General features: G+C 41.5%; 1 protein-coding gene across 16 annotated transcripts in view; it reads left to right on the top strand.

Annotated features, from left to right (window-relative positions):
- Nucleotides 1–24,991, top strand: part of TJP1 (tight junction protein 1) — a 184,100-nt gene that overhangs the window by 67,757 nt on the left and 91,352 nt on the right. The window contains exon 1 of one of the 16 annotated variants that reach the window (XM_085515692.1): nt 8,583–8,719. The exons of the other annotated variants lie outside the window; for them this stretch is intronic. The gene's annotated coding sequence lies outside the window, so the exon portion shown is untranslated. Of the gene's footprint in view, nt 1–8,582; nt 8,720–24,991 lie in introns of those variants that run through there. 16 annotated transcript variants of the gene reach the window in all.

Here is a 24,991-nt window from a genome sequence, read left to right on the forward strand (position 1 = left end):
AGGCAGGAGAGGCATCCATCTTCTGAGCTCCAGGCCAGCAGTCTGTGCAATAAGTGGCAGTTCTCAGGAATAAAAAAATACTTCAAGAGTGAAACTGCTCTTTTATCTGGAGAGGGAAAATAGAAATGCAGATTTTGTGAGCTATTTATTTTAGACAGCTTGAATTAGAAAGCCTTCCAGATGCACCTCCTGCATGTAATTCCTGATGATTTCTGTATGCTCTATGGAATATATAAAAGCAATAGCAGGCAGTTAGGGCCCTTCATGTTCTTTAAAAAAAGTCATAGGGGCATGATGAACCTTTTGTGCTGACTGGTCTAACTAGTGTCCAGTCTGAAAATTTGAAGTGGTTGATAGAAAATGTGGATGAAAGGTGAGTAAGGTTTTGGTAGGTTTATGAGCATCATGTACTTATACAGCAGCACCGGGTACATTTTATGCTACACAGGGCACAGAGATGTTAGTCCACCTGCCATTATACAGATTGATAGATAGAAATTTTCAACCAAAAACCATGAAACTCTTAAAAATCAAATACAAGAGAGAAAAATACATTATTAACATAATTTAGCAGTTATTGCTCAGAAACTTGACCCCTGTCTTCTAAATGCAGACCAAAGTGGATGGTGTTTGGATAGAGCTTTTATGGAGCATCCTCCAGATGGCAGAATAGCTGCTTGAATGTATGTGCAGTAGATGGGGATGTAGTTTTATCTGTCACTAATAAACATCCCTGTTTTGGGATTGGCAGCTGATGCAGTAGCTCTTATTTCTGTTTTGTTTTGTTTTTTAAAGCAATTTTGATTAGCACCTGTGGAGAATTACTCAGTTTGCTTGTAGTCAGGGTGCTGTCCAAGAAACTCACCTTTCTTCAGTTCTTAAATAACTGAAAGTCAGAAGCAAACTTATTTGGATGTCAAGTGGCTTAGAAGATGCAATTAACAGTTCAAAGAATAGGGGCATACTGTGAGTATGCGGGGTGCTTCCAGGGTCAAATTTCACATTCTATTAGTTTAAGTGTAGCAACAGTGGAAGGAAAACTTCAAAATGAAGTAGACCATTTAGCAAATTTTGTTTTGACACTTATCTACTGCTGAGTACACAGTAGTTATGAAAGAAAATTAACCCTCCCCTCAGGAATGTCTGTTCCTTAATACGCCTTTGATGAACTTTCTGCGCAGTCATACATTTGAGAGGGAATGTCATCTTCACATATTTTGGCTCTGCTTTCCCCAGTGTACTTCTCAGCTTCCTCAGGACACATCTCTGCTGAGTGCATAGTCTCTCTGTGTTGTCAGGATTTCTTGTCCATTATTCAGTAATATAGACTTTGATTTCAGCAGTGAAGGCTATACCAAGGAATTGTCAGATATATTGCAAGATTCTACTAATGCAATTCTTTTTCTGCTGGAAAAAAGAGAATTTAGTAACTCTCTGGGTCCTTATAGATTATCAGTGTATATATATGCTGCAGGTAAGTAGAATGAGAGTATTGCTGCCATTTAGGAAGCCATAAAATGCATACTGCTTCACCTAGGGAGAGGGAGCAGATAGATGGATGCAGCCTTCTGCTCTTGCTTCTGAGTCTTGCATGATGGTAAATGATTTCTAAAGCAACATTTTGTTAAATAAAATATGAAGTACTCTTCAAAGATGCTTGTCCAGAGTTCTCCCTTGTTTAAGTAAAGGATTTACTCTGAGAGACATTTTGACACATCTGGATGCACAGCATGTTAGCTGAAGGCAAGCAGACATTGCAGTGATGAGGGACAGCTGGGCCCTGCTGGCTCAGCACACTGGGGGCTTGCATGGAAATGCTGACACTGCATTGTGGCCGCAGCTCCCAGGTGATCACTGCATTGCCTCTGACATTAGGAATCAGCAGAAGGTTGGCTGAGAAGTCATTCGTGCAAACTCAGAGAGGAAAAGAGAAACCACAGCTGGCTCTTGGGAGAGGATGCAAAGTGCTAAGTTGCCATGGTACAGAAGTTTTGAATAGTTCATTCATTAAATAAAGGTAGAGATAAATTCAGAGTAATGTGTGTACCTTTGGACATTCGCTGCACATTAGGCATAAATATTAAAGAATACACAATAATCTCTTTAAAATTCACATAACCTGTGTTGATGTATCACTAAGTGGATAGGACTTTCTTCATTATAGCTCTTTTCTTTCCCTAAATATATGTTTTTGTCTTTTGCTGATTTTAAATTTATCCTTTCTTTGTATTATTTTTTGGAGAGGAAGGTACACAAAAGGCATTATTGCCTCAGTGTGCAGACACGGATAGTGATTTGTTCTTTGGTAAAAGGAAGAATTTGGAACATCTGATCAGCTCAAGAATCATCTTTTCTCTGCTGTATGTCTAGATCAGAGGAAGTAAAGTGTATACAAATGTGAGTTTGTCCTTAGCAATTTTTAGCATTTGCTCTTAATTGTAAGATTATCTGCCAAAGAACTGCTTGAACAGTTCCAAGTGGAAGTTCTAAGATTCAGCTCTTTTGAAAAAACAAGGATGAGTGAAAGGAGGGATTTTAAATTCACGCTGCAGATAAGTGCTACTGTAATGGTCAGGGAGATATTGGCATTTATTACCCAGTGAGAGAAATCTACAGTAAATAATATCTCCAAATAAAAATAGAACTAGAATAGTGCATGGTTCCAAATTAAAACTCAGTGACAGTTTTCTGTTTGCTTTCAACGTATTGGTTTACAGAAATGCAGCTGAATGGTGGAAATGCTGTGTTAATATGAAGTGTACAGTATACCTCTGGACATGAGATTATTTAACCATGGGAGTCTCCACATCTGACAATATTTGGAAGTTGTGAAACAATATACTTGGGAACAAAACATGAAAAAGCTTTTAAACTATTTTGAAATTCATTTATTTAGGAAATACTGCTGTAGGTGCAGAAGAGGAGAGTTAATTCTTCCGCTTGGATTTCTTGAATGTGTATTTTAAGGGTTGAATTTAAAATGCAAACCCAGACATTTCAGTTATCATCACATGGAGTTTAACTGTCCTTACTCACCAGCATGAGCATGAGAAACACACACAGAGTGGGCTGCAGGATTCTAGCAAATGACAAGAGGCAGTTCAGAACTGGAGGGAACAGGTTATACCCTGTTTAGATTACTTGGGTGTATTCAGGTTGGCAGTTCCTGATGGATTTGTCCACAACTGCTTACGAAAGTAGCTGAAGCAGTCTCTGAAGCATTAGCAATTATCTCTGAAAACCTATATGGGATCAGGGGGAGGGATCCCAGTGGGCTGGAGATGCACATGATGCTGTGCAGTGTGTCTTTAAACAGGAGAAAAAGAGTAGCTGAGGCATCATAAGGAAAGGAGCATTACTAGAATCAGCAAGATTCTAGACTCACCTGTTCCATGGTCAGCTTTCTTGAGCTGGTAAACACCTTACATGTACCTTTTAGATGTTCAAATTCTATTTAGCCAAGTTACATTTTCTAACAGGTAAGAATCCTGGTCCAAGTGGTGTTCCCTATCCGACTTTAGCAAGGCTGTGAACACAACTCCATTGTCCAAAATAGAACATCCTGATTAGCAATCTAGTGAGGTAGAAATAGAAATCCACTGTAAAACTGTTCCACACCACAGGACCCATGCACTGCTATACACCCCTGTGCTGTCAGAAAGGACAGCTGGTTCAGGTGCAGTTCAGCAGGTGTTTATCCTTTGTGTGGCTGTAATGAAAGTTTGTGTGAGGAGGTGAAGTGTGCTTCTAAAATGTCTGCATGACACCAAACTGAAACTGTTCTAAATCTTTTGAAGGGCAGGTCAGAATTTGGGATGATCTTGAATAATTGAAGAAATGGCCTGAGATCAGCAAGATGCAATTCAGTGAGGTCAAAAGCAGGATGTAGGATCAGAGATATAAAGGGCTTTGTGTCTAACAAAGATGACAGACGTAGGTCAGTGCAGGATCCATCAGTTTGTCTTAAAACCCCTTCCTGTCACATTTGTGCTGAGCTACACGAGCACAGACTGGCTTTTGGAGAGTTCTGAAAACATTTGGCAAACACCTGTAGGATGTTGGGTCATGCTCATCTTGAGTCACCGGGTGGGCACAGGCTAAATCATACAGGACAATGTAAGGAGCTAAAGGCTGGGTCTCAGCTGCTTCTTGCAGTGCAGCCTTACCAAGTGTGTGCTGTGATCTACTGAGTGCTGTGGTGCGGTGCCTCCAGGGCCGTCCCTGGGCTCATGGCTCGTGCCTGCAGCTCTGGTTGGGCAGTGGGCCTGGCCTGGAGGAGGGTCCTCAAGCTGTCATGCCCTCCCTGGCTGAATGATCTCGATGTCCCATGCAACCTGCTGTCCTGTGATCCTCTGGTTATTTAAATGTCATGTTCTGTCAGCAGACTAAAATGAGTGCTATTTAGACGTGTTACTCTATGGTTCATTGACTAAAAGAACCATTATGGTCTGCTGGTTTCCTGTAGTAACCATGTAGCTGGGCACTGCTTGGTAGGGAGAAGGGGTATTTTGTCAGTATTGTGATTAAGATCATCTTTCACATGTGTTTTCATATATTTCCCTAAAACAGAAATTATATTTTAAATTTTGAATTGTTGAGAGTATAAATGAAATTATGATTAAATATTATTATTACAGTTGGAGAGATAAACATCTATTAAATGTGAATCTGCATAGAAGTCAATTAAATCTCTTTCATATGTTTTCCATATTATAAAAAAAAATGACATTGCAGCTTAAGGCCAATTATGACCATTTGTAATGGCTGACTTATGATAATGTCTAAAATTACAACTTTGGTAGAACCAGGAACAGGCTGCTACATGCAGAAGGGGGAGTGGACATCTTAGGGCAGCTGGCTCCAGGAGGGCTGGCCACCCTGGGGGCTCTCTGGTTGTTCATGCTGCTCCAGAGTCTCAGGGTGACCTACAGCAGGGGCACTGAGTCCATGCGGTAGCACCCATTTGTTTATTGGTAGCAAGTGCACATGTCTTAATTCATCAAGGCCAATCAGCACGTTAGCTGCATTCCCAAATGGCTGGTGTCCAAGCAGATGCACAGATAAGCCATCAGAGGGCAAGCTTATCTTTGGTGGGTGTGGGGTTTTTTTTAATATCCTGGAGTAATATATCTGAGTTGAACTCTCTCATGTGCATGATGTGAATATCATGTCTTCCCTGCCTGCCTATATTACAGAAATGTGCCTTGTTACCATAGTGGCAAGCAGATATTTCAAGCGAGGGCTAGAAGCTTTTCCCTAAGAATGACATTAAAGCTTTTTTATCATCCATTGTTTCACAGTAAATGAGGTGATACGATGTTTGTTTTCAAACATACTGAACAGAATATTTTGAGGGGAGGGAGAGCATTGTCAGGGGTCACAGGCCGAGGATCTGGGAGGTGACTTCATTACAGCACGTGGAAATACCGCGTCTCCCTGACACAGCGCGCTTTCCTAGTCATGCACTATTTAAAGCAAAAGGGCTTTTAGTTTAGAGGAGGCAAAGCAATTAGGATTGCCCTAGAGGGAGGCATGTAATTATTTTGGAAAATTGAAAACATCATTAAGAAGTTCCTTTGCGTGCTGAGCTGTTTTCCCTGGTGCTGAGAGGATTTTCCAGTTTTTGTTGTACATTCTTTAATGCCAGGTATTTCTGGTTGCTAACCGGACTCTTCTTTGAAGGGGTGAAATTCCTGCAGAGCTGGAGACAACCTCTAGCAAGATACTCTTGAAGCATTGGTAATAGTAGCAAAGCAAATGTGTCATTAGTGGAATATAGTAACAAAAATCTTTTACTCTGTGCACTTTCAGGCAGGGACAAACAGTTACTCTTCTGTTGACACCTTGGGGTTTTGCTCAAAATTGAGTTCCTACAGTGGGGGAAATTGTTAATCATCTGTTAGGGTATTTGTTTTGTTGGTGGTGGGAAAAAAGACCATGACGTGCAAAAGTATTTTCTGGAAAAAGCTAGCATTTAAAACATGAAGTTCAGTGGAGTTTCTTAAATGAATTACTTTAAGTGCTGCTGTTGAATGTAGCTGCCTGATACTCACTTGTTTTTGGAGCGTTGTGTATTTCTTGGTGTAAAACTGAGTGTGAACTGGTGCTCAAGTATAGAGAGCCTTGGAGACTGTCACATGCAAGAGCTCCAGGCTGAGGTCTGTCCTCCCCATCAGGGCCTCATGGTGGGTGCAGCTTGTCAGCGAGGGCAATGCCTGGCTGCCCTCTGGGCCCCCCAAGGCCTGGCCCTGCCCCAGGCCTGCTTCCTCACGGACACCGTGGCTGCCGCATTGAGCAGTGCTGGCAGCCAGGGCTGGCTGCAGTCAGGTTGCAGCAGTTTGAGCAGATGTAGATCCACCAGCTCTGTGCAGGAACCAAGTTGAGAGAGAGCCCTGCTGTGGCTTCCAGCATGGGCCCCATGGTGCATTCTTGCACCAGAGAGCAGTCATCCTGCACAAATCCTCAGTGAATTCAACGCAGCTCAGCGCATTCTGGATGTCTCTAGAAGCTAGGTGAGAAGCCAGTGTTAGTGCCTGCGGTTGCAGAACTATGTTGTCACATTGGCTGGAGAAGTGTTTCCTGGGTTGGACTCTGTTGGACCTGGTGCTTACAGAGAACTGTGCTTCAGCCAGCACTGAGCTGCAAACACAGACATACGTGTCCTCCAGGAAGGACAGAAGATACATTCATCATCTCAAACTGCATCTGCGGGGCCAAAAAGCGGTTTGCAGTAATAAGACACCGACTTCACAAGAGCCCCAAAAGTTAAATGTTTGTAGTTAATTAAATCAGCATAGCAACTTCTTTTGATTGCATGGAGAAATCTCAGACAGAAGTAATCTGAGTAGCAGGATATCCCTGTGGCAAGTACTCAAAGAAATCTGCCTAATTCTACCAAATGCAGAATTTTCTTTGCACGCAGGCAGATGCCTCTGATTACTCAGTCCTGTGCTATGCTTTCCTTTGTGCCTATATACTTGTTTTCTATCTTGAGACTGTAGCTTGGCTCACCGTAGCCTGGGTCAGCAGCAAACTCAGAGTCCCTTCTCCAAAATCATAGAAATCAGCCCCTGTTCTCTGCAGTGATTGTACAGCTTGAGGCACTGCCTGATACACTCCACCAGGACAGCTAGGAGGGCTCAGGGTGCTTAGGTGGGTCTCAGTAGCTCAAAGGAAGGAGCTAGTGGGCAATCTCGGATACAGTGTAAGTGGAACAAGTGAGGAAGAAGTTTGTAAGATGACAGGGCCAACTGGCTGGAATGCTGAAGTGGAGAGAAAATCAAGTAGGCACCTTTCTACTGACCACAAGCCCATAGCTGTCAGAAGCACACTGCATACTCCCCCATTACTTCCCCATGGTGACAGATGTCCTACTTTTGCAATTCAAAAATGTGGTCTTGCTAACTTATGAATTATACAAGGGAAGAACATAAAAATCTCTTCACCCACCACTGAAAAAAAGCTACCTCTAGGCTGCAATATTGTCACTGTTTAATGGTGCAGGACAACTATATAGAGCACTTATGACTTCAGGAAAATATTAAGCATAAGATAGCTATTTGTTTTTCAAAAATGACCTGACTGCTAACACTCTACATTGCATGCATGGGCACACAGACCATGTATGCATTGCTTTACATGGCCATGCATTTTCTAGGCATTTCAATGCTTTATCTGGTTGACAACAATACCTTAGTGTCCTGTCCCATGTAGACTTGAGGGAAAAACTGACTTACCAAATTATGACCATGAGCAATTCTAATAATACCCGCCCATTCTCCCCGCTGATCTTTTACACAGATAGCCAGGCACATCCTCCCTTGTTTAAAGGGACCAGTGAACTACTTTTCTGGCAGCTCTGACTGCAAGAATATATTTGCTTTGATTTATGAAAATTTAAAATCTTTTGGGCACAGGGGATCAAACTTTATGCATACTTAGTAGCGGGGTTTTTTTTTTTTTGCATTATTTATGTCTTCAACTGCAAACAATAGCAGCAGCATTTATACTTGGGAACTAAATCATGCAGTTAAACAGGGCTGGAGTTTGTTGTCTGCAGAATAAACTTTCCCCACTCAGAAGGAGGTAAAAATGCTGTAACAAAAGAAGTTCTGAGAAAATATTTGAAGAGAGGAGAGTACATAGGAGTGGCAGACCAACCCTGGAAAATAGCACAGCACTATTTTCTAGCAATACACCGAAAGCTTGGCAAATGTTTGGGTCTTGTGGCTTGACCTTGGGTGGGAATGATATTTTAATGTAACTGCCTTTTCCACTTACATAAAAAGTAGCCAGTTTCTCAATGTTACAGAAAGAAGAGATGGGTCTAGCCCTCCCAGTTCATTGAACAAAGCAGAAAGCATTGTGCCTCCTTTACTTGCCTTCATTCTGGTTGACAAATATCAATCTGCATGTATGGAAAGAGTTAATTTGTCATTTTTCTCTGGCCAGTAGAATCATTTTTATTTTGAGTTGAAGTATCCCAGCACATGAGTAGCGGAAGGTCTGGATGGACTCTGCTCCCCTTTGCCCTCTGCCCTGTTCCCTCCCCTTCCCCTCTGTTTTCCTGACATAATCCCACATTTACATACTCGCATCCCACACAGTTCCCCAAACATGCGGCTTCCTGGCCCATAAAAACCTGAAGGCTGTGCTGGCTGTGCTATAGGCCAACATTTTCAGGACTGCTGAATTGCTACGTTCACTTTCCATTCTCTGTGTAAGTACCATAAAATTACTGCTTTGTCCCTTCCTCTGAATTCTCTTGAGGTTAAGTGCTACATGAGGTTTCCTGCAATCCTGGAAATGATCTCTTTGCACAAGGCCTGGTGGGAGAAGGAACAGTTTGCAGATGCTGTTTACAAGATGAGGTGGGGGTACATCTTTAATCTGTAAGTGGAAGTGTCAGGTGCTAACTAATTCACAGGTCAGCTTCTTCCTACATGTGGAAGGTGGCCACAGAGAATTACAGCTTACAGCTTGTCTAACATAGAGCTTGTTTCCAGTAGTCAGAAAATGTCACTAAGTCTTTCTGTATTGTAGTAAGAGACATGCAAAATACTTGATTCTAGAGGTGTAAGTTTTAATATGCATTTAATGATGACTGGCATTAGAAATCTGGGTCACTGCTTCTGACAAAGTAAACATGTCTCTATACCATAGTGAAATATGGTATATTGTGCTGTCATTGCTGGCTGCCTGTTAGAGTTTCTGATAAAGGTCTGATCAGAACAGATTTGAGATTCCTTTCTGTGTAGATGCTGCACTTGAATGACCTTAGAGGGAAAAAGATTCTGTCTCAAAGTATTCTAAATGTATGGACAGGAAATGCATACTTTGCACACTAATTCCTTCAATGAACTTATTATAAAAAGAACCTGCTGTTCTGTAAAGTACTGGTGCACAGAATTCTTGCTGGAGTTCTGCTGACGTCCAGAATTCCCATTCACCCCCTTTTGCTCAGTGCACGTGGTGTTGCTCTTAGCAGAGTGGGCTCAGACCATGGTTAGAAATGCAGAGCTGTGTGGGTGCACACGTGCGTGTGAGAGCAGAAAGTTGTCTTTCCAAAGAACTGAAGTGTGTGCTGGGATTTGTGTTAATTTTTTAGTATGTGATTGTGTTTGCGATAGCAGTTAACCTGTAGTGCTTAAGGAGTGAATGTGCAGCCCAGGAAGCTGAGGGGTGCAATGTCCTCCACATCTGGAGCCTGTGTCTGCGTTCAGAACCACATGGCTGCTCCTGCAGAGCGTCCTGCAGAGTGCTCCCAGCTCCTGTCACTGCTGCCGTGCTGTGCAATAACCAGCACACTGCCCAGAAGCTGTGCAAGACGGCTTCTGAAGGGCTCCAAACCCAGCCTGCATTACAGCCATTGACAAAATAAAACATCACTTTTGTTTGTTTGTTTGTTTTTGTTTTTTAAATCATTTGCACATTTGCAAACTGCTTTCTCAGAGCTTTGGTATGTCTGGTATGGGGAAGGATGAGCTGCTGTGCTTTTTCTTTCCTGAGTGTTTTTTTTATGCAGACTTCTGCTATAGGATTACAAGCTGGCGGAATAATGCCTGACAGGAATTGATAAAGGATTGCAGCCCGAATCCCTGCAGGGCACACTGGGGCAAGTTTGTTACAGGAACAGCCTTCCTCTGTTTACATGGACAAAAGCTGGGTTTGACAGTTTCACTGATCAGCGGCTTTGGGAGTGTGTGAACTCACCATCGTTCTCCATTGCTTTTTCTACATTTTTCTCTACAGTAGCAGCAGTCTGTCTTCTTAAACCTCCTGAGCATCCTCACCCTGATTCACACTGCTATGCAGTGCTTTCCAATGCAAAGTCTGTAGAGAATGTATGAGATTCTGTTGTGAGATTTACTTCCAAAATGGTAACAGAGCATCAAGTGAAGCTGTGCTGAGGCTGAAAGCCGACTACCCGTGCTGGTGCTGGTGCAGGCACAATGCTGATGGCAGCGTCTGCTAGAGATGTGTTTCAGCCTCACTGTCATCATCATCCTTACCTAGGGAAACCGCTCTGTTTCATTCATATAGTTATTCAAGGTCAGTCTGGCTGACAAATCTGTACATGCTACTTCATGCTGAAGGAATGAATTTTATTTCCCGGAGATTCTGTACAGACCCAGTGTAGCAGCTCCATTTCCAAATGATATTGCATTTATTTTGCTCGTGCTTTTCATGGACATTGTGTACAAATGAGAGAAGAGACATCCAAGTGGTGAGCGTACGAATTAATGTGTGATTATTGCTTTGCCTTCTTGACAGTAGGTTGACTCATGACACAAGAATATAGCTATGGAAGACCTCATCGTGGTTTTACACCGCTTTAATTCTGCTGGCATCAGTGAAGTCATTTTTCATTTAGGCCAACATAAACATAATTTGATGGAGGCCCAACGAGAAGGCAGACTGAGATATGAATTTTGCATTGCCAGTGACATCATCGGAAAGATCCTGGTTCTTATTCCATTTCCAGAATTACTCAGATCCTCCTGACTTGTCTAAACTCAGTGAATAAACTCTTTTTGATACTTGATATCTGAAGTGACTGTTGAGATAAGACTGCAGAGAGGAGCTGGGCTTTCTCGTTTATGGTTCAATTTTAAGAACATCTGAAAGACTCTTTGAACATATTAATGCTGCTTTTTTTCGTTCTTCCTGTTAGTGGTTTTGCAGAGCTGTAGCACTGGACAGACAGCAATAAATTGTAATTGTGTATGACTTTTCATCCGTTTCACCTTCTTTTCCCCTTTTCCTTTCTGCTCCTTTTCATTCCTTTCTTCCAAGTTTAGTGTGTGACTGGTCAGAGAAATATTGTCTCTGACAGTGGCAGCACAGAGTTGGAAGGTTACTGCAGCTAACCCTGTATTCTCAAAATAATAATGTTCTTAACCATATGCTGGGAAAATTTGCATTAAAAATAATGGGAAGTGAAACAGCGCTGTGGTAGTTTGGTCAAACATTAAGTCCAAACCAGAAAAGACTTTAATCTGTCATTTGGCTTCTTGTTATTTGCTTTTCCTGCTACACCCGCTTCCGCCACTTGGAATTATGATTAAACAAAGAAGTAGCAGGATCAGTTACAGCCAGAGATTCTTACGTGCCCCTTCTGTTGCTTGACTTCCTCTCGTTTGTTGTTGGCTGTACTCTGTGAAACAATTCTAACAGAACTGGTCTCAAGTCACCATTCCTTTGAAAAATTTCTGCTTCTCCTTAAACTGGTTCTTTCGTAAGCGCAGAATATGTGATTAAATTCAGCTTCTGTTCTACAAGTGCTGTGATTTTGAACAGCTTGACTGCGCTGAGAGGGAGAAAGAGCCACAGCCAGGGAATTGCCAGTTCTAATCACTGGCATCACGGGTTCAATTCACAAGCTTCATCTCCACAAGAGGTGCAGCCAGCATGCCCACATGAATGTGGAGACACCATGTCTGCACAGCATTGCCTTTCATGTCCGGTGTGTTGTCATCTGCACACATACATGAGCTTTCCTGTAAAGCTATAAATTAATACATTTGATAGGTCTTCAAGAAAGAAGAGTTTTATTCATTTCCTAGTACCTGTTGTTATAAAGAGATATATAGCTATTCTGAATAGATGGGTTATATTCTAATTTCTAGGTAACTTCCACAGGACTACTAAGTACACATTAGATAGCCCTTCCCTCTGCCTGCCCCAGCCTCAGTTCATTCTCCAGACTGTAGGAGTGGAGGGGGAGGCAGAGGAGGCAGCAGCAGCAATCTGTCCCATTCAGCCAGCGTGGTCCTGCATCTCGACCTGCAGCACAGCCCAACCCGCAGAACCTTTCAGACTCGGAAGCAGTGTTTACAAAGGACAGGAAACTGCTCACGTCAGTACTGCGCCATCAGAAGACAGAACTGCACTTTGTAAAGTGGCAGAGGGTGCAAACAGCAGGCATTATTAGAAAACAGTAGCCCAGGACAAAGTTTTTGTTAAGTTCTTCCACATATCCTGACTTCACTCGTGGTGCTTGTGGGACCAACACACACCCATTACACTGTCAGGTGAGCAAGGACTGCAGGCTGGAAGTAGCTGTTGTGTGTAAAGAAACAGAAGTGTTTGCAAACATGTTTAGGAAGCTATTCTGAAAATGCAATGAAGAAGTGAAGAGGAAATAATGCCCTTTATGAGCAGTGTGCTTTGGTGGTTTTGTGCCTCTAAAGTCTTTCTTCTTTTCTGCTGACCTAATTAGGATTTCATATAACCTGGTGTCATCATTTAACTTATAGGATATTCATTCTCTTTAGAGAATTATGCTACTGAAGCATGTTCTAATCAGCTGGTATTAATGCTATTGTGTTGAGCATTAGCAGTAGAATGTGTGTGGGGTTTGGGGCGTGTGAAAAGGAGTCAGACTTTAAATGCCAAACCAGACCAAGAGCTATTCTTCTGGTACACACAACCGGGAATTTATCAACACCAGTGTTCTTTCAGTTTGTGCATATGACTCTTTTGTGTGTAACTATAAATAGAAAAGACACGCAAGCACTGGCGTAGCCTTAGTTTGTTTTCAGTAGACATCTAAGTTAGCTGTCATTTACTTTGGTATCTTTACATTCATCATATGCAATGATGAATGTATGCAAAGAGAGTGAGTGAATAGTTTTGTAAGTCACACAAATTACACAATTCTGTTAAAAATCGGATCTTATGGTACCTACTCTATTAATTAGAAGTCATGTAGATTGTGACAAGTCCATGCAAAGTATTGTGGTGATACCGTTTTTGAAAGGTTTGGACAATAATCTTTAATTTAGGACTTTTACAAATGTATAAATATAGACCTCATTATAGACCTGGTTAAGGATGTATCCGTAAGAACTCAAATGTAATTAACTTTCAAAATCTACCCACAGTATTGAAGCACTCTGATCGCTTATTAGCCTAAAATTTATATTTTGGAAAGGCTAAGAAAGGCTTTGGAGTTTGGTTTAGTTATTTGATTTTGCATTTTGATATAGAGATTGTGCATTTTCTTATTCAAACAACACTACAGCTAAATCGTAAACTGAATATCACCTCTACAACAATCCTTTCCAAATGGAAGTACATAATTAATTGGCTTTGACTTGCCTGAGCTGCGAGCATGTGAAATCTGACTTCGGAGTGTTTGCAATAGAGTTGTTTTCTTTCTTTCTTTTGCTGAGGTCATTATTGTGCAGCAAGGAAAGTTTGCCCTTTAAGTGCATGGGTATCTGAGTTAGCTTTGCAATGAGCTGGCTGGCCAGACAAGGTGAAGGTTAAGGTGAGCATTGAAGACTGAGTGATGTTGTTTGTTCGCACTTCCTGAGCAGATAGAGGGAAAAACCCTTTCCTACTGCCTGCAGAGGAACGGGCTGTGTAAGTAACACGTGGCTAAATTCATTTCCCATTAAGAATAATGGGTTTTATACAGTGAGATATTCCAGTAGCCCCCTGGTAATGTAGCAGAATTGAAAGATATGGAAATATATTACCATCTATTAGATACTCAGGTACTACATATATTTAAAAAAAAATGGTTTGCAGTGCTTTCAATTTAACAGGAAGAAAACTCAATAATTAGAAAAACAAATGGTGGCAGGTCAGGATCCCGTTAAACCTGGCGTTTCTGAAGTGCTTTCAGTTACAAAGGCTACTTTGAGAAACTGGTAATAGCAGAGCTGCTCAGATCATAGCGGAGATGAAAGAGGTAATTCCGCTGGGAGTATCAAATTTAAACTGCTCGCTGCTGCTTTGGCTTTTGAAATATGACGAGAGAATCAATGACTGCTGTTGTTAAGGTCTGAGGAAGCCTTTGGCTTATTAACAGTCTAGAAATTAAGAATTTTGAAATTTCTTCGTACCCAGGGACTATTAAGATGGAACAGCTTTGGATTAATCGTTCCCTCAAGTCATCCTGAAGGGAAGAAATAATTAGGCTTATCTAAGGGAAATCAAGAGATTGAGTTACAGGGACCATCCCTAAACCAGCCCTGTGACAAAGACAGGACCGTCCCCCAAGCGAGAAAGGAGTTTACTGCAGACCTCATGTTTTTCACGAAGCTTTTCAAGCATATTCCTGCTTGCTGTTTAAGCTGACAAATGCCAGACCATGAACGAAGTGTGGGTATTTTCTGTTTAGCCAAGTCAGTCACTGTTTCAATAATCATACATCCTCTTTTTGTCTTTGCTACAACCCTGTAGGAAGGATTATGATCTGCAAGTCTCACATATAGAGGTTATAGTAGCTGGCAGCACCGTGCTGTGGTGGGATGTTCCTCCGACTCTTCGCTTCCAGCTACATCCTTATTCTTTTCCCATTAACTCCGGGTAGAAGTAACATTTAGCCCTGGCAGCCAAATCCATGAAACTGCAACAGTGAGGATGTCAGCACTCTTAGGAATTGATCGCACAAGGCCGAGTGACAGTCAGTTGTCCTTCAGCTCTGGTGCCTGTGCCTTGCTGAGGAGGGGCTGCAGGACCGAGGCCCCTCCTTGAGGCCCTGGGACAGCTGCAGTCACAGCCTGCTCACAGTGGGGTGGATGGGCACTGCTGTGTGCTGCTGCTCATGGGCCCCCATGGAAGGACAGAAATTCTAGGGTGCAGTAATATCTAAGAACCCTTGTAAAATGATTTTTAACAAACATCACAAGCAGAGGTTTTCTGATTTCTCTATTGGCTATTTTTATACCCATTGTTAAGTTTACTAAGTAATTCATTTCCTTTAAGAGTAAAATTCACAAAGCCATTTAGAGAAACTGCTATGATAGCTTTTCCAAATTTCCCTGATGAATATTTCACACTTTCATTAGATTTCTTCTGCTTCTATTTCTAGTTAGGGCATGCAACTCATTCCATATTTAAAGACTGCTCCGCAGCATAGCTTCAAGCCAAGTGGTGGCCCTGTTTGAGATGAAATAGCTCTGTTGAAAGCTCTGGCTTTCCTGCATGGTATCAGGCTTTAAAGAAGATCATTTAAATGTGAGGAAGTATACCCCAGGTGAAACTGTAAAAACCACAGGCTTTTGTTGCAGAGCTCATTGCCTTCCATGCAGCTTGTTTGAATGACTGCTTTCTAAATGTTTCTGTTTTCCTTCCTCTCTTAGCTGGTAGGCTGTTAGGGGCAAGCTTGATTTTTATTGCAATTTTTAACTTTTCAGTACTACAAACAAAAATAGCTACATTGGTCCAAATGTAATATGAAGGATAGGTGTATCTGAGGAGATGCAGTGATGGCACTCCCATTTGATAGTGGCAGTTGTGAAATCTGGTGAATTTTGTATGCTGTGTTTAGTAATTTGCACATATGAACATGAGGGCAACATGGACTTGCTTTATCATTTATATAAGCAAAAACATAAGGGAGGAGGATCTGGATATCAGACTGTAGATGGGAAAATGCTGTTTCATTTACATGTCAGTCTGGTATGTCCAGATTCTCCAGATGCCTGTTCAGAGCTGTGCTCTTTTAGCTGTCCCCCAGGCAGCCCCTGGAAACTGGCACTCCCGTTTTCTCTACTTGCTGAAGGGTTTTCTTGCTTCTGCTCTGGGTTATGCTGCCCAGCTGGCAAAGTAAGACAGATCATAGGATCCTCTAGAGCAGGTATTCTTCTGGATATGTACCAAGTATTCCTCTCTGGGGGTCCAGCAATCCACATTAATGGTCTAGGTACAGAATGTATTCCTGGCTAGTCCAATTAAGTTAAGCAGACTTGTGTTGCCTTACATTTCTTCATTCTGACTTCATTATGTAGTCAAATCTCACCCATCACTGTTATCATATCTTACTGATGAGTTAATCAGGCATGTACACATGTTTCTTTGTAGCATCACAAGGGAATTTAAGGAACTGTAACTCTTTGCATCTTCCTTGTAAATTCTTACATGCATTCATATTGGACTGTGTGGCTGCCTGGCATTAAGAATAGTACCAAATTCTGTAGTTATCTGAATAACTCTCCTGAGGCCTTACTAACACTCCTGTAGGACCTGCTCAGGCAACACCTGCACTGATTCTTCAAGCAGACACGTAAGTAGCTATTGAGCCATATTAGTAAGAAAAGCCCATAATAAGAAAGAATTCAGTCCAGCTCCGTGGAAGGATGCATGATTGCTAAAGAGAAAGTTCACTTATGTAAAGCTCCTTTATGCAGTGTGACTGCAAGTCTCACACATTTCTTTTTTGTTAAATTGTGGCATTTGGATTAAACAGTCTAAAAGTGAAAGAACATTTTCAGCACTTAAGGAATGGCTTAGTGTTCCCCATTGTTACACTTAATGTGCTCTTTATTTTCTTTAGAGGGTTTTGTCATTCTCTTAAGTGCTATATTTTCACAAATGCCGTAGTTTGATATTCTGATTAATGTTTTTCAACTGTTGCCTAAAAATACTAGTAAGGTCAGTGAAACTGCATGTTAATTAATGCTTATTGCAGAAATGCTCTCTTGCTAGTAATTGAACACAGAAGGGCGATCAATGTGGAGTCAGGGAGAAACGAACAGCCCTGGTCCTTATCAGAGGGCAGGTTTTGCAGGCAGCGTTGTCCTTAGTTTTCAAAGCTTACATAATCTTACCCAAAGCTGTCAGTTGCCTGCAGCTCACAGCGATCGCAGCAGCCACAGCCTCTGTGACCACATCTGCAGCTTGGTGCTCACATGAAATGTAATGCTGGCTTCCTTCATTACTGATATTAAAACACGATTTGGACTAGGGATATCAAATCAAAATTGAAGATAGTATAGACTGTTGTTTTGAACTTGCTCCTACAGTCTTCAGGTTGTCTTAGTCTTTATCATATGTAGCACTAAAGAACACGAGGCATAGGTTTGTTTTTAGCTTAATTAAACACAAAAATTAATTGCCTTAGAAATGAAGTATTTCCTGTGCACAGAAAACCTTGAAAGGGAGGGGGCTTTGGAGAAGGGTGGGATGAAATCACAGTTATAGGGTGCTTCTGAGGTGCCTGATGTTGTGTTTGATAACAGCAGACTGCAGTTCCCCTCGTCTGATATTCTCCTGGAAAACATTCACCTCTTTTCTTTTCCTGGAGACAGTAAATCAGCACGAAAACATGCTGCAAGACTGAAGGTTAAAGTGTATCCTAAGAACTTAAAGTTGCTGTGCACAAGAGTTAACTGTTTTTAACAGTCATTTATTTCGGAGGCATGTTTTTAAGCAGGCAAGCACTTAAAAAACAGTCCTAGAAAGTAGTGTGCTTATGTTCGTAAGCCTTTTTATGTGTTAATAAATGAGAAAGCGTAGTCAGTAAAAAGTAGTTATCAACTGCAAAGTAATTTTTCTTCACCAGTTAAACTACAAGCATGAAAACCATAGAAATCAAGGGAAAAAGAGTAAAATTTGCAAACTAGTTGTTTCTATATGCATTGATACATGTAATGTATCTGAAGAAGAGTCACACGCAGCGCTAGAACATGAACTGCATCATTTGATTGCTGCTTTCCATGTTTGGTAAGCCATGATGTGGTGGCACAGAGGCAAAGATGGCAATTTTTCACCACTTCAGTGTTCCTCAGTTAGTGGGAAATCCCCATGTCAAGTACTCAGGAAGATCTCGCCTTCTTGGTGTCAAAGGGGTGGAGTTGGGAGCTGAACAGAATATAGTGTTCTTTACCCTTGTATGTCCTCAAGGCTCTCAATGTATATGTATATGTTATTTGATTTCATGCTTCTGTAAATTTTACCCAGAATAAATGCTTCATTTTATGGCAATAATTACATAATGTTATAAAAATCCATCATTTAAACACTAAGTTGTCAACTGCATGACTTTCATACAAATTCAGAAGCTAGTTTATTATGTAGCTTACAAAGATAGTTTTGTTTCAGACACAGTCCGTCCTCTTAGCTGGAAAGGATGGTCTGCCAAGTACTCAGACAAAGAGAAGGATACATGTAGTGCTGGGGAGATGAGTAGGAGTCCTGTAAAATGTGTAACTGTTATGTTGAGATCTTTCAACACAGTCAGAAATAACTCTTTGCATTCTCTGTAGGACAAGTCTATGTGTTTTGTCACTGCAACCACAGGTTTTACTGCAAGGTAAAGATTCAGGCACATCAAAACATCCAGAGTTGGTTCTCCTGGTGTTCCTCAAAACCAACAAAAGAAATGTTTTGTGTGGGAGTCAGGGTGTGGTATCACAGCAAGATGTCAAGAGCCAGATCCACTCCTGCTTACGTGGGAAATGCCTTCATCGCCTCAAGGGGACTCTCCTTGCTGCCCATGGAGCACCTAATGCTCCTGGCAGAAGTGCTGTCTGGTGGAGACAAGGCACACAAGGCCAGCTGCTACTTGGAACACACATCATTTTTAACAGTGACTTACATGGTCCCTGAAGGTTTGAGTCCGCAATTTAATAACAGTTTATCTCAATGTGATTTGCACACAATTCAAAAGTTAGCTTATTATGGAGCCTAAAAGCATAGCTTTATTTTGGCAACAGTGTGTCTTCTTAACTAGAGAGGATGGTCTGCCAGGAACTGGAAGGAGAAATTAGAGAAAACTGGTGAAGTTCACCAAGGGAAACTTGGAAATGATGATTGATAGAATACTGCCTCCTGTCAAAACTGCTTCAATACGTTGTGTCATTATCCAGTCGGGTAATGATGTTGACACAACTTAGAAACAGAGATGTTGCTTTCTTCTCTATCTGTGTGGCAGGAAGGAATCAAAAAGAAGCTAACATTTTCATTAGGAATTTCCACAGTTGTTTAAATATATATGATTTTAAGGGGGTAATTTTAGTCAGTAGGTTTCTAGGTCTGTGTTAGTGGAAAAGCTGCAGTGGTGGAAATAACTGATAGGAAGAAAAAGCAAAGCCTGTTTAGCAAATTGATTCCTTAATTTCCTGAATGTAGATTGCTTCACAGCCATATGTACCTCAGATTAAGGCAAAGCTGCAAATGGAATTGTTGTTAAAAAGGTTTCAGTTCCATCAATAGTGTCCTCCCCAGTCAGAGGGCTATTATAGCTGTAGCACGAACATAAACAATAAAACCTTTCGATCCTGTCATACACCTGCTGACTTCCAGGGCATCACTACTTTTGGCTTCAGGGGCAGCAGGAGCAGGTCTGTTTGAATTATGTGACATGAGGATTTTTCCTTAGCTCTATACTGGCTGAGCTATATAGGCAAATTCCTGTTATGTAATCCAGAGATCTTCACAGTTGAACAGTGCTCATTTATGCATTGTCTGCTTGTGGTAATGATTTATTAGCAGGAAGATATTCCCTAATTCAGCTTTATCACAAAAAAATTGTGCATCCTTCTTGCAAGGTTTTGTCTTCAATTTTAGGTTTTGGTAATGCTCATTGAAATCCATTACCTGAAGGCCTCACCTAACTTTGAGTTACAGTGTTATTTATTCAAACAGTAGAGCTCCTAAATGCACTTCTTTACAGACTATTTATTGTTTTTCAAAAGGCTACTTAGAAAGGATATTTTTAGACCATGTCAGCTGCATGTTGCCATCAGCAGAGTTTCAGGCAAAAGTACCATGGTTCTGTCTTTGTCATGTCAGGAGTATGAATGCAAGATGCTTCATGTGTCTTTGGAACCAACATAAAAATGTCCGTAAATGATACCTCCTAGATTTATACTGTGTGTATTGAATGCATTTCATATCACCCTTCAATTTTTGCAGTAAAATTTGCTTGTTAGGATATCACAGACCACACAGTGCAGATTGCTGCACATCTGTGCGTGCCAGAAGTTCATGGCCCTGTACAGGAGCGTGGGAGGCAATTGAGCTGTGCCACTCCCAGGCAATGTGAAATGCTGCCTGTAGTGGCTGCGTGCTGCACCTTCCTGGCTGCTGCTGTGCAGAGGTATTTATGGGTGTGGGTCACAAGTTTATGGCTTCTGCTCCCTGGCCCAGCAAAGGACCTGCAGGCAGAGAAGCAGGGAGCATTTCTGGTTTTAGTTAGTGCAGACCTGTTTTGGCTAGCATAAAAATAAACTTAACATTGACTTTGCAAAGGATGTGTGCTCCTATTTGAAGCTGGATTTTCTGGCAGGAAAATGCTTTTAAGTTTAAGTGTAGTAATGTTGGACTTTCAGTGTGAAACACCACATTTTCTGTCAATTCAGTCTTCTCACTATAAAACAGATTTCACATTAGCCATATACTGAAAACTGTTCTTTTGTCATTGACCCTGTAAAAGTACATAAAACAAAAATAGTCTTCAAAATTTGACAAATGAAAACAACTCTCCTCATTGATCAGCAGAAATACCAATCTGTGATATTCTGTGTGTGCCTGAATACCCTACAGCTCTTACTGCGACGTCTTTCTCAGTAGAGATATGCTCTAAACCAATTGCAATTTACAGCCTCATTGTACTCAGTACTCATTGGTGTTTCCATCTCCTGTCAGCTGGGTAGGAATAGCAGGCAGGCAAGTTGATAAAACAAGTTTGTTTTCTTGGGAGATCTATAAGATGATGAGTTGACACTTTTTTAGTTTGAACAAGGAGACTGATTAAAATAATCAGCATTTCCTATCCCCTTTGGCACTAGCTATTGTTTAAATATCAACAAAGCATATTGTAAATGAGCTTGTAAGAGGAAGCAGTGTAGTCCTGTTGTCATCATTTCACTGGAGGCTGTTACTAGTCGGGAGATGAATTTGTCAGATTTTGGTCTTACTTCATCTGGAAAGATCAATTTGGCATGATAATCAGTTAACACTGTGGATTTCCAAATGTCCTTCCAGATTGCAATTTTGTTCTCTTTATCATTAAAAAAGTGAATGACTGTTTAATTTAACTTACAAAGACTCATGTCCAGATTTACTTTACTAAGCAAAGAGCTGGCAGTGGCAGCCAAAAATGTCTTTTAAGCTGAAATACGTAATGATGGCAGAAGAAAATACTCCTTTGATAGTTTTCCTTTTTAAAACTTCCATTAGTTTTCTTCCTGCAACTTGGAAATTCTAAACACAAGTTCTTTTTAATATTACAAATGCAATTTCTATATGAACATTAAGGTATACTGCATATGGGATGTAAATTATTAACAGACTTAAGAAACTATAAATGTAAAATCCCACTTTGAGCTGTTTCCAGAATTAAGATATGTGTGTGGTACTGCTGATATCTGGTACTTATTCTGCTTGAGCTAAAAAAAACAACACACTGTGTGTAAGCTTTTTGCTAAAGGGTATTTCTTAAACCTTACTGTTACCATAGATAATGCAAGTTGACAGGATCTAAAGTTGAGGGGCAAGTCATATGGAGTCTGCATTCCAGGGCTGTATTTTGGCAGGCAGAGGACAGGTTGGAAATACTTCAGCAGGACGATCAAGGTTTACTGCTTTCAGACACAGGTTTGTGCCAGGCGTGCAGGCAAACAGTTGATGTATCCCAACCAGGCAGTTACCTTTCACATAAAGTGTAAGAAAGTAGTCACAGTCTTTGAGGTTGTGTTACAAAGGACAACAGATATTACAGCAAGAGCCTCACTAGAAGTGTCTGTATGTGAATGGAGAAAAATTCTGCATGACAGCAGTGCCTGATGGCAGTGCCTCATTTCAGGACCATAACTTGAATGATTTCAAGGTTCTGTAAACTGATATAAAGTCCGACAGAGGGGAATCATGTCCACAAGTTGCTCAGTTACATTTTCAGTCTGGCTAATGTATACTGGAAATTTCTTTGTGGGTCCACATCTGAACATGGTTCTGAATCTGTTTCTGAGCTTTGCTCTATGTAGGAAGCTGAGTTGTAGCCAAAGACTCCTGGTTTTCCCTTTGTCATCATGGAATTAGCTGCAGTGAAAGGAGCCAAGAACTGTGGCCTCCGGTGAAGCTGGGAGCCTGTCAGGGGAAGTGGTGTGGAGAGGCTTATAAATCATATCACCAGCTGCTAAAATGAAGAGGCTTTGCTGCATTACTCTGTCCAAGGGAGGATTTGGACTGCAGGGCCCAAGCAGCTGGAACAAGGGAGCAGGCTGTTTGTTGTTAGCACATCCCCATATCCAGGCCCTGGTCACTGAGTTAGCTGGGAACAGAGCTCCCTGCCCCTGGTTTCCAGTGGCCTCTCCTGAAAACAACTACTTATCTTCAGTGTTCACGTCAGTACTGAAGCTTACTTACTTTGTTCTGCCCAAATGATCCTCACCAGGACTGGAGCACAACCAGCAGGCCAAGTCCTGCAGCTGGCTGAGGGTACCTGGGTAGAGAAGTTCAGAATGGGAGCAGGATTAAAGGATGGAGGAGAAAGGGGAAGACTGTAAGGAGTATGTTGGTTTAAGGGGGGAAATGTGAGGAGGAAAGTCAGAGCTGACAGTGATGCATCCTGCCAAATTAGTCTTTCTGGGCTTCATGGAACCAAGCCCCTGACAACATGGAGCCAGGAGTTATTCAGATACTAAATATGGAGTGAAGTCCATGTTCAGAAGGGTGAAAGAAGGAGAGCTCTGCTTTCAAAAACATTAGGAGCAATGCTGCAGGTACCATTCCTGTGACTAACATTTAATAGAGCACAATACCAACATATCTAGGAGGCAGAGATTTTGCTTATTATGAACTTGCAGTAGGAGTGGACTCTTCAGCTAGTTCACCTGGGTGAAAAGGACCATAGTATGTAACAGTGGCACAGGATCAGTTTGCAAGGAGTGCTGTTTTATCCAAACCTTCCTACCTGTGACAAAAACCCATCAGGAGCAGCTGTAAATGTATGGACTGCTTCGTGGAGTGGGGATTTCTTGGGGTACTGATGTTTCCTTTAAGATCCTGTGTGAGGAAGCCCTGCATTTCGTAAAGTTTCTCATATCTGATTAATTTTAATAACTGCATTAGATAATGTATGATGCCTGTGCTTAAATAAAACATCAGCTAAATCTTTGTGCAGTCTTATTGGGGAGAGGCTGGGGAGAGATTGCTGATTATTCTTTAATACCTTAATAAAACCTTTTGGCATAACTGCGGCTTCTAGTTTCACTCAATTAAGTGAACAAGTCCTGAGCATGCACAAAGACTTCTATTAAACTTGCAGATAGGCCCGAGGAGAAATTAAGGACAATGAAATGAGAATAGCTACTGCCAACAGGGAATTAAAACTGAAATATAATCGAAAGTACAACCACTCAGGCTTTTTTCTTTCTTGTTCCTTTTCTTGTCAGTCATCTTAAGTAGAACTTGTATCCACTCCTATTTTTTCTTTTCTCCTGCCTCTTTGTGCAGTGTTTTGGTGCAGGATTTTGTGTGGCTCTCAGGACAGGAGCTTTGGTATGGTCTGCATGTGCTGATGTTCCCCCATCTTGCAGGGCACAGCCAGATGTGAGGGTGAGGCAGCCTGCAGCTGGGGACAGTGGGATGTGGCTGGTGGCTTCCCTGGGAGAGCAGGCAGCATCTCTTTTCCTCTCAAATCCCCTTCTGCTGGTAAGGGGTGCAGCACCATGGGGTACCACTGTGTAATGACAGGCTGTACAAGTGCCAGCCCAGCACAGTGGAGTTTGTCCGTGCTTACTATTGCCTGTGCTCTGTAGTAATTTTGCATTTGGGTTTGGTCCATCGTTTCAAGAACATCAAGCCTCTTGGCTCCTTTCTTCCCACACCCACTGCATCCCTTTGCATTTGGCGCTCCACTTTTGCATTTCTTCAATGCCTTTTATTGAGCACTCTTATCTGTTTTCTTATGCTGCAGGGTAGGTACACTCACAGTCCTGGGCACCATGTGTGGTGCTTCAGTTGTTGAAGTTCTTGTAAAAGATAAATAGAAAAGCTATGTATTAATCAGAACTGGAGGTAATTGAGGGAATGAATTTCAGCTATGTTATTCTTGTATCTCACTGTTGGCAACGTTTATCATTTCTGATCTGCCGTCTCTCCCATCTGTGAGTTTTTCTGTGTTGAAGTAGCAGGTGGCAAATAGAAAGTTTTATTATGAAAATTTAATAACTTTAAATGGATGTAGACTTGACATAGCCCTGGTCTAGTGAGGCTGGAGTAGAGCAAGGTGATCTGAAGCAGACCGTATGTTAACATCTTGGGTTTCATGAATTTGTAGGGTAAGGAGCACATAGGGGATACTTTTACAGTTCATCAGTAAATTAGACGCTATTCTGTGCCTAGAACAGCTTGTTTAGCCTTTCCAAAAGAGATTTTAAGTGGTGGTACAGTAAAGTAAGTGGCAGAGAAAAAGGTGTGTGAGAGCATTTCCCTCAGCCTCTGACCTAAAGCATCAGCTATAATTCCTTTTATGTAACAACATTTCAAGTGGAAGGTTTAAAAGGATACCTGGGAGAGTAAGGGAAGGCCCGGAGAAGTATTGATAAGAAGTTGGTGTGAGTTCTTGTTTGGCCAGTAGCTACAGAGAGGTCTCTTAGGCATCAAGAAGTTCAGACCCTCTCAGTTGCCACAGAGGAACAAAACCAATTTGGTATGAATTCTAGTCATCAACAGATATCTGGATGGATTTTATATGCAACACAACACAACAGCCCACAGATCCCTAAGGTATTTCCGAGTGGAAAAAGATTTA

The sequence above is a fragment of the Coturnix japonica genome, chromosome 14 (assembly GCF_054131305.1).
Source record: "Coturnix japonica strain WE chromosome 14, WE-NBRP24, whole genome shotgun sequence".
NCBI lineage: Eukaryota > Metazoa > Chordata > Aves > Galliformes > Phasianidae > Coturnix > Coturnix japonica.